The following is an 11,382-nucleotide window of genomic DNA, read 5'->3' as shown; positions in this document are numbered from 1 at the left end:
ACTTCAGTAACTGACAAGTCTTTACAGCAACAACAAAAAATAAACACAAATATGCAGATTAAATTGTATCATAGATCAAATTTAGACTAAAGAGACATCTATAGATCACTACACCCAAACACTGAAGAATGCACCCTGTCCTTGGCTGCCAATGGAACAGTGTCTAAGTTAGATAACATAATAGGATACTAAGTCTCATTAAGTACAGGAAAATTTAAAGAAATCTTTGTATTCCATCCATTAACAACAGAAGCCATAAAGCAAATACCTGAAGATTACATACTGAATGGTGACTGTGTCTTTGAAGAAATTGCAAAGAGGGGCTGGAGACAGGACTAGGTGATTAAAAATATGGATGCCTCTTAAAGAAGACTCAGGTTTGGGTTCTAGCTCCTTGGTTAGGCAGCTTACAACTGTCTATAACTCCAGCTCCAGGGGATCCAATGCCCTTCTCTGGGCTCTGTGGACACACACAAATACACACACACACACACACACACACACACACACACACACACACACATATATATATGATGCCTCTATACAGATATATGTGATTACACAAGATTTTTAAAGAAAAATCTTTAAAAGAAATTAAGAAAAAAAGAAAGAAATTTCCTAGAATTGAATGAAAATGAAACACAACATATCAAACCCCATAGAAAACAATGAAGAAAGTCCCAAGAGAACAGTTATAGTTCTGAGTGATTAAGAAATGAGAGGTACTTCAATGAATAACTTAATTATATGCTAGGACCCTGAAGAAGTAAAGCAAGTCAAATCCCCTAAAGTCAGTACACTGGAAGAAATCATTACAATTGGGGCAGAAATTAATGAAATAGAAGCAAAAATACAAAAAGAAATCAATAACAAAGAGTTGCTTCTTTGAAAAGATAAACAAGACTGAAAAACCCTTGGCCAAATGATACAAAAATGAAAATATCCAAATTAATAAAACTAGAGATGGAAAGGGGAAAACGTCTCTTGAAATAGTTACTAATGAAATTCAGAAAATCATTAGGGCTTACCTTAAAAATATATCTTCTGGGGCTGGAGAGATGGCTCAGCGGTTAAGACCGTCGACTGCTCTTCTGAAGGTCGTGAGTTCAAATCCCAGCAACCACATGGTGGCTCACAACCATCCGTAATGAGATCTGATGCCCTCTTCTGGAGTGTCTGAAGACAGCTACAGTGTACTTACATATAATAAATAAATAAATCTTTAAAAAATATATATATCTTCTGATTCTCCCCAACCCCCCTGCCTCCCTTCATCAGACCTGTGAATCCTGAACCAAATAGGTAAGCTTCTCTTCCTCCAACTACCTTCTCTGCTTGTTGAGTCCTCTGGAGCAAGCAGAGCTGCCCTGAGCAGCCTGCTATCCCAGGGGGGCCTACATCCCTCCTACCTCTCAACCCACCTTCATCAAACCCGCTGAGCCTAAATCATACAGGTAAGCTTCCCTTCCCCCACATATCTTTTCTGCTCACTGAGTCCTCTGGACAGCCTACAAGCCCAGGTGAACACCCATTCTCCTGATACCACTCTGCCTACCTTATTGGATCTTCAGATCCTGAACCATACAGACCTGCAGTTATGGAACCATACAGCCCAAGGATACCCATCAGAGGCCTGCCACACCAGGACCATAAAGGCTAACACCCCTCCCAATACCTACTACAACAGGAACATCCAGGGACCAAAGGCATCCAGATGGCTAAAGCCCCTGGAAAGAACACAATCAACAAAAGCCAGGGCAATATGGCACCTTCAGAGCACAGCTACCCTTCTACAGCAAGCCCTGCATATCCTAAGATAACTGAAGCACAAGAAAATCCAATCCTATAAAGATGATAAAGGTCTTTAAAGAGGAAATTAATAAATCCCTTACAGAAATACAGGGAAATAAAACAAAACAGGTAGGGATCTTTAAAGAGGAAACAAATAAATCCCTTAAAGATATAAAGGAAAAAACAGGTGAAGGAAATATATAAAACTGTGCAAGACCTGAAATAGAAATAGAAATAGAAATAGAAATAGAAATAATAAAGAAAACACAAACTGAGGGAATCCTAGAAATGGAAAACCCAGGAAACAGAACAGGAACAACAGATTCAAGCATCACCAACAGAATACAGGAAATTGAAGAGAGAATGTCAGATGTAGAAGATACAATAGAAGAAGTTGACATATTAGTCAAAGAAAATATTAAAGCTAAAAAAAATTCTGACATAAAACATCCAGGAAACATGGGATACCATGAAAAAGACCTAACCTAAGAACAATAGACGGTGAAGAGTCCCAGCTCCAAGGCATGGGAAATATTCTCAACAAAATAATAGAAAAAAACTTTTCTAACCTAAAGAAAGAGATGCCTATAAACATACAAGAAGCTATAGAACGCCAATTATACTAGACCAGAAAAGAAAACCATCCCTCAACATAATAATCAAAACACAAAAATCTACAGAACAAAGAAAGGATGCTAAAAGCTGTAAGGGAAAAAGGGCAGGTCATATACAAAGGCAGACATGTCAGAATTGCACCTGACTTCTCAACAGAGACTCTAAAAGCCAGAAGGGCCTGTACAGCTATCTTGCAACTTCTCAAAAACAAAACAAAACAAAACAAAAACAAACAAACAAAAAAACAGAGATGCAAGTGTAGACTATTATACCTAGCAAAACTCTCAATTACCATAGATAGAGAAAACAAGGTATTTCAAGACAAATCCAAATTCAAACAATATATAACCCACAAATTCAGTCCTACAGAAAATACTAGGAGGAAAAATGCCAACCTAAGGAAAATAACTACATCCAAGAAAACACAGGAAATAAGTAAGCCCATACCAGCAAACACAAGGGAAGCACATACACACACTATCACCATCCCCAACAACCACAACATCAAAATAACAGGAAATAACAATCACTAGTCATTAATATCTCTCAACATCAATGGACTCGATTCCCCAGTAAAAAGACACAGGCTACAGAAAAGATGCAAAAACAGGACCCATCATTCTTCTGCATACAAGAAACACACCTCAGCAATAAAGACAGACACTGTCTCAGAGTAAAGGGCTAGAAAAAAGTTTTCCAAGCAAACTAAGCCAAAAAGCAAGCTGAAGTAGACACTCTAATATCTAATAAAATAGACTCTCAACCAAAATTAATCAAAAGAGACAGGGGTGGATGCTTCATACTCATCATAGGAAAAATTTACCAAAATGATATCTCAATTTTGAACATCTATGCTCCAAACACAAGGGCACCCACCTTTGTAAAAGAAACATTGGTAAAGCTTAAATCATACATTGAATCCCACACTTTAATAGTGGGAGACTTCACCACCCCACTATCACCAAGTGACAGGTCATCCAGATAAAAACTAAACAGAGAAATAACAAAAGTAACAGACATTATTAATGAAATGGACCTAACAGACACCTATACAATATTTCATCCAAAGCATAGACCTTCTTCTCAGCATCCCATGAATCCTTTTTCAAAACTGACCATATATTTGGTCACAAAGCAAGCCTCAGCAGATACAAGAAAATTGAAATAACATTTTGTATTGTATCAGACCACTATGGATGAATGCTGGACTTCAACAACAGCAGAAACACCAGAAAGCCTACACACTAGTGGAAGTTGAACAACTCTCTAATCAATGATCTCTGGGTCAAGGAAGAAATGAATAAATTAAAGACTTTCTAGAATTCAATGAAAATGAAGGCACATCATATCTAAACTTATGGGACATGATGAAAGCAGTGCCAAATGGAAAGTTCATAGCACTAAATGCCCCTATAAAGAAATTAGAAAGTTCTCATATCAGCAATTTAAAAGTACATCTGAAAGCTCTATGAAAAAGAGAAGCAAACACACCAAAGGGAAGTAGAAGGCAGGAAATAATCAAAATCAGGGTTGAAAGCAATCAGTTAGAAACAAAGAAAACAATACAAAGAATCAATCAAATCAAGAGCTGCTTCTTTGAGAAAATCAAGAAGATAAACAAACCCTTAGCCAAACTAACCAAAAGATAGATCACATCCAAATAAACAAAATCAGAAATGAAAAGGGAGACATAACAACAGACTCTGAAGAAATTAAAAGAATCATTAGGTTGTAATTCAACAGCCTGTACTCCACAAAATTGGAAAATCAATGACATGGATAATTTTCTAGATAGATACCACTTGCCAAACTTAAATTAAGATTGTGTAAACTATTTAAAGAGCCCTATAACCCCTAAAGAAATAGAAGCACTCATTAAAAGTCTCCTAGCCAAAAAGCCTAGGGCCACATGGTTTTAGTGCAGAATTCTACCAGATTTTCAAAGAATAGCTAATACCAATACTCCTCAAACTATTTCACAAAATAGAAACAGAAGGAACAGTGCCAATCTCATTCTATGAAGCCACAGTCACCCTGATACCTAAGCCACACAAAAACCCAACAAAGAAAAAGAACAACATACCATTTCTCTTGTGAACACTGATGCAAAAATATTCAATAAAAAAATACTTGCAAACAGAATCCAGGAACACATCAAAAACATAATCCAACACGATCAAGTAGGCTTCATCCCAGTGATACGGGGAAGGTTCAATATATGAAAATCTATCAGGATAGAGAGATGTCTCAGCCATTAAGACTGCTCTACCTGAGGTCTTGAGTTCAATTCCCAGCAACCACATGGTGGTCCACAACCATCTCAGATGCCGTCTTTTGGCGTGTCTGAAGAGAGCAACAGTGTATTCATATACATGAAATAAATAAATAAATCTTTAAAAAAAAAAGAAGAAAATCTATCAAAGTATTCTACCATATAAACTGAAAGAAAAAAATCACATGATCATCTCATTAGATGCTGAAAAATCCTTTGACAAAATCCAACACCCCTCATGTTACTTAAAAGTATTAGAGAGATCATGGTACAAGGCACACACACATAATGAAAGCAATATACAGCAAGCCAATATGGATAAATGGATAGAAACTTAAAGCAATTCCACTAAAATCACAGACAAAAACAAGGCTGCCTACTCTCTCCCTATCTATTAGATATAGCACTTGAAGTTCTAGCCAGGACAATACAACACCTAAAGGATATCAAGGGGATACAAATTAAAAAAGAAATCAAAGTATTGCTATTTGCAGATGATATGATAGTATACATAAACAACCCCAAAAATTCTAACAGAGAATTCCAACAGCTGATAAACACCTTCAGCAAAGTGGCTGGATATAAAATTAACTCAAATAAATCAATAGCCATCCTTTATACAAATGATAAACAGGCTGAGAGAAATTAGGGAAACAACTCCCTTTATAATAGCCACAAATAATATAAAATATCTTGGTGTAACTCTAACCAAGCAAGGGAAAGATCCATATAATGAGAACTTCACCTCCTTGAAGAAAGAAATTAAAGAAGATATCAGAAAATGGAGATCTTCCATGCTCATCAATAGGTAGGATTAACATAGTGAAAATTGCTATCTTGCCAAAAGCAATCTACAGATTCAATGCATTCCCCATCAAAATTCAAACACAATTTTTATAGAGCTTGAAAGAGCAATTCTCAACATTGTATGGAAAAATAATAAACCCAGGATGGTTAAATCATTCTGAACAATAAAAGAACTTCAGGAGGAATCACCATCCCTGACCTCATGCTGTACTACAGAGCAATGGTGATAAAGACAGCATGGCACTGGTATAGAAATGGACGGGCTGATCAATGGAATTGAATCAAAGATCCAGAAATAAATTCACAGACCTATCGACACTTCTTTTTTGATAAACGAGCCCAACTCATACAATGGAAAAAAGAAAGCATCTTCAACAAATGACACTGATCTAACTTGGTGCCTATATATAGAAGAATGAAAATCGATCCATATTAATCACCCTGCACAAAACTCAAGTCCAAGTGGATCAGGGAACTCAACATAAAACCGGATACACTAAGTCTCATAGAAGAGAAAGTGGGAAATAGCCTTGAATGCATTGGTACAGGAGACAATTTCCTGAACAGAACACCAATGGCTCAGGCTCTAAGTTAAACAATTGATAAATGGGACTTCATGTTACTACAAAGTTTCTGTAAGGCAAAGGACACTGTCAATAAGACAAAACAGTAGCCTACAGATTGGGAAAGGGTCTTTACCAACCCTACATCTGGCAGAGGGATAGTATCCAAAATTCATAAAGAACTCAAGAAGTTAAACAACCCAATTAAAAAATTGGGCACAGAGCTAAACAGAGAATTCTCAACAGAAGAAGAATCTCTCTCTCTCTCTCTCTCTCTCTCTCTCTCTCTCTCTCTCTCTCTCTCTCTCTTTCTTTTTTTTAAAACAGAGGTATTTCAAATGGCTGAGAAGCATTTAAATAAATGTTCAAAGTACTTAGACATCAGGGAAATATAAATCAAAACAAGTCTGAGATTCCATCTTACAGTGCTCAGAATGGCTAAGATCAAAATAGCACATACTGGCAAGGGTGTAGAGCAAGGGGAACACTCCTCCATTGCTGGTAGGAGTGCAAACTTGTACAACCACTTTGGAAANCAATTTAGTGGTTTCTCAGAAAACTGGGAATAGTTCTACCTCAAGACTCAGTTAGACCAAAAGATGCTGCACCACTCCACAAAGACACTTGCTCAACTGTGTTCATAGCAGCTTTATTCTTAATAGCCAGAAACTAGAAATGACCCAGATGTCCCTCAACAGAAGAATGAATAAAGAAAATGTGGTTCATTTACACAATGGAATACCATTCAGCTATGAAAAACAAAGATGTCATGGATTTTGCAGGCAAATGGATGGATCTTGAGGATATCATACTGAGTAAGGTAACCCAGTCCCAAAAGGACATACATGATATGTACTCATAAGTGGATATTAGCCATAAAATACAGGATGACCATGCTAGACTCCACAAACCCAAAGAGGCTGGATAGGAAGCAGGGCACAAGCAAGGATGCTCGAGTCTCACTTGTGAGGGGGAATGGAATGGTCGTCGAAGACAAGAGTAGGGAGGGAACTGGCTGGGCCAGGGGATCAGGGCAGGAAGGGGCTCGGGACGGCGAAGGGCTTAGAGTCAGGTATGAGGAGAGTTAGGGGATTTGGCTGGTGGCCAGGAGAATGAATGGGAATCTGCAAATGGGGGAATGAGGGGGTATCTCCAAGATACCTGGGATAGGGGAGGTGCCCAAGAATCAATGGGGGTGTCCTTAGCACTGGAGATATGGAGCATGGAGAAGCTTCCTCCTGGTAGGAACCCTGGTGGAGCCACAGGGACACCAACCTACCCACAAAACTCTCAACCCAAAACTTATCCTGTCTACAAGAAATGCAGGGATTGGGGATGTAGCAGAGAGTGAGGAAATGGCCAGCCAATAACTTGGCCACAATCCCACAGGTAAGCACCAATCCCTGACACTATTAATGATACTCTGTTATGGATGCAGACAGGAGTCTAGCAACCCACCCAGACAGATGCAGACACCTACAGCCAAACAGTGGATGGAGCTTAGGGACTCTTATGGAAAAACAGGAGGAAGGACTGCAGCCCTGAGGGGATAGGAACTCCATAGGAAGACCAACAGAATCAACTACTCTGGACCCTTGGACCTCTCAGAGACTGAACCACCAACCAAAGAACATACATGGACTGGACCTAGGCCTCTCAGCATAGATGTAGCAGATGTGCTGCTGGGTCTTCATGTAGGTCCCAAACAACTGGAACAGGGGCTATCCCAAAAGTTGTTGCCTGTATGTGAGATATGGTCTTCTAGCTGGACTGCCTTGTCTGACCTCAGTGGGAGAAGAAGCACCTAGCCTCCCAGAGATTTGAAGTGTCATGATGAGGGGATACCCAGGTGGTCCCAACCCACTCAAAGAAGAAGGGTTGTGGGATGGGATAACCAGGAGGAGGGCAGTAAGTAGGATGTAAAGTGAATAAATGAAAATAAGTATATATATGTGTGTGTGTGTGTGTGTGTGTGTGTGTGTGTGTGTGTGTGTATGTATGTATGTATATATTCCACTAAGGTGGGACATCTGAAAGGAATACAAAATTTTCTATACATATATGATCGATCAAAATTAATACAAGATGATATAAAAATTTAAATAGATCTATTAAAAGCAGTTATATTGAATCAGTAATTAATTAAAAATCCTCCAATTGAAATAAAAGGACTAAGCCTTGATGAATTCACTGTGAATTTTACCAGTAATTCAAGGTAGAACAAATACTTCCCAAACTATTCTATCAGCTAGAAAAGGAAAGTACATTATCAAATCCCTTTTAACAAGCTAGTGTTACTTGATATCCCAAGTATAATAAAGAGGCAACAAAAGGAAAATCACGAACTCTTCTGATGAACATGACAAAAATGATTAACTAGGTACTTGCAAACACAGTCAAGTTTACTGTGGGTTTATTCCATAGATGTAGGGATGGTTCAATACCTGCAAACCAATAAATGTTGCTAATTACATAAATTGAATCAAGAAAAGAAATCATATGTTCATCTCAATAGACACAGAAAAAGCTTTTTTAAGAAATCCAGCATCCCTACATATTAAAAAAATCTAGAGAAAGTCATAACAAAGTATTTATTTCAGCATAATAAAAGCTACACATCGAAAGCCCACAGCAAAAACTGAACGGGATAAAGCATCTCCACTAGAATTAGGATCAAGAAAAAGCTGGTCTATTTTCTCCCCTCTTACTCACTGTCATACTGGAAGCCTTAGCTATGCAATAAGACAAGAAAGGAAGTCAGAGGGACACAAATAGGACAAGAAGACATTTGCAGATAATATGATTTTATATGTGAGACCCTCAACAGTTCTTCCAAACATTTCTAAGAACTCATAAATACCTAGAAAGTGAATGAAAGACCCTTCTAAAGGAAAGTCTGAGACACAGAAGAAACTGAAGACAGAACATCTCCTGTGCTCTTGGATCAGCATTTATGCTGATAGGTCGTCCTATGAAAAGCAGCCTACGGATTCCATGAAATCCCAATCAAGATTGTGCTTTCTTCACAGAAATAGAAACAAATTAAAACACAAATGGAACACAAAGAAACAAACAAAAAACCACCTGAGCAAAATCAGTAGTTTTGGAGGTGTCACCATACCTGATGTTTCAGGGTGCCTATTGCTGTGATGAAGCGCCACGACCAGAAGCAACCTGGGGAGCAGAGGGCTTAATCATACTCTCTCACAGTGCCATATACAGTCCATCATCAAAAGCAGTGGGGGCAGGAACTCAAGCAGGAAGGAACTTGGAGACAGGAGCTGATGCAGAGGCCATAAAAGCGTACTGATTGCTTCTATGACTTTCTTCTTAATTTATTTATTTTTATTTATGTGCACTGTTGTTTTGCTTGCACGTATGTTTGTGTCAGGGTGCCAAATACCCTGGAACTGTAGTTACAGACAGTTGTGAGCCACCTTGTGGTGCTGTGAATTGAAACCTGGGTCCTATGCTTTTTTATAGAACCCAGAACTACCTGTTAGAAGTGGCACCACACACAATGGGCTGGGCTCTTGAATATCAATCACTAATTTAAGAAAATACCCTACAGTCTTACCTATATCCTATCTTAACCGAAGCATTTTCTCAGTTGAGTCACCCTCCTCTCTGATGATTAACTTGTGCTGACAGAAACTAGCCATCACACCTAATTTCAAGTCAACCCACAGAGTCATAGAAATTAAAATAGCATGGCACTGGCAGAGAAACCGATGAACAGATCACTGGAATAGAAAGAGGGCCCAGACACAAAATCGTAGCCACCTGATTTTTTTTTTTTTTTTAATAAGAATGACGAAAGTGCAAGTTGAAGAGAGGGTGTCGTCCACAACTGCTATTGGGAAAGCTGGAGGACGTCTACACATAGAACGAAACACCCCACTCTCACCCTGCACAAAACCCAAGTCCAAGTGGGTCCGAGACCTAAGTACAGGTTCTGAAACTCGGAAAGTCCTAGAGGAAAACATAACTAATATACTTTAAGATACAGGAGTAGGTACGGGGTTCCTGAATAGGACTCAGATCTTAGGAAATAAGCCCAATAACCAATAAATAGACCTCATGAAACTGGACAGCTTTCATAAAGCAAATGGAATTGTCAACTGAAGAGGAAGAAAAACTGCCAGACATAAATCTGATAGAGTTAGGCTATAAAAAAAAATCAAGAAAATAACCAAATCAAATAGGCTAATGAACTAAGTAAACAGTTCTCCAATGAATAAATTCATACCAATAAAAAATACTTGAAATAATTCACAGCCGATAAATACTTGAAAAAATGTTCAGCATGGTGTGGAGCCAAACCAGGTACATTTGATTTGAAATATATTGCAAGGTGTGATGCCACACTGCTATAATCTCGGCATTTGTAGAAGCAAGAAGCTTACCATTTAAAGACAAGCCAAGGTTACATAGTAAGACTCTGTTTTAAGAAACTAAAGGATGGTGTGTAGCTCACTGGCACAAAACTTGCCCAGCAAGTAAAAGGGCTCGGGTTCAATTCCCAATACCACAGAAACAATAAAAACATGAAGAAATATGAACTCAGGAGCCAGCAAAATCAGATACACAGTTATTTAGAGGTAGGAATTGCGGGACAACTACGAAGTATACAATGTGTGGGTAACAGATATCTAAAGAAGTAATCCAGGTAACCACACAGATGACAAGCAAGGACAGGAACACCAGGAGTCATCTGAAAGTTAATGTTTCACAGTGAAATGTCATCTCAAAAATGAAAATAAATGTTTAAAATAAAAATGGCATTTAATATATGAAACAGTTGAAAATTAAAATGGAATGTGTAGCTAAATGAATCACCCAGAAAGCATCACTGAGAGGAAAAAGGCGGAGACTCTGGACACAGTGATGGTCTTCCCTAATACATAGAGGCTGTGTTGACAGGAATGAAGATATAAAGACATTTTCAGAAAAACAAAACCATAAAATTTACCAGCAAACACTGACATTAAGACATAATTAAAGACAGGAATGACCTGGGATGTGACAGGGAACAGTAAGTAAATAGCCAGAACATACATGGAAAGATAAAGGTCGGTATAAACAGTCTGCAGAATGACCAGACTTCAAATGCTCTAAGAGACCCTTTACAATATCACTTCACGCTCTATTACATTAAATATACAAGGCAAAAATCTTCAGAGTAACAAACACTAAATGGATAAAATTGAGCATATAAATTTCAGATAAAAAAATACCTATTTATACCTTCACACACCTTCCTTCCTTCCCTCCTTCCTTCCTTCCTTCCTTCCTTCCTTCCTTCCTTCCTTCCTTCCTTCCTTCCTTCCTTCC

Source organism: Mus pahari, chromosome 4 (genome assembly GCF_900095145.1).
Source record: "Mus pahari chromosome 4, PAHARI_EIJ_v1.1, whole genome shotgun sequence".
Taxonomy (NCBI): domain Eukaryota; kingdom Metazoa; phylum Chordata; class Mammalia; order Rodentia; family Muridae; genus Mus; species Mus pahari.
Note: the sequence above shows the minus strand (reverse complement) of the source record.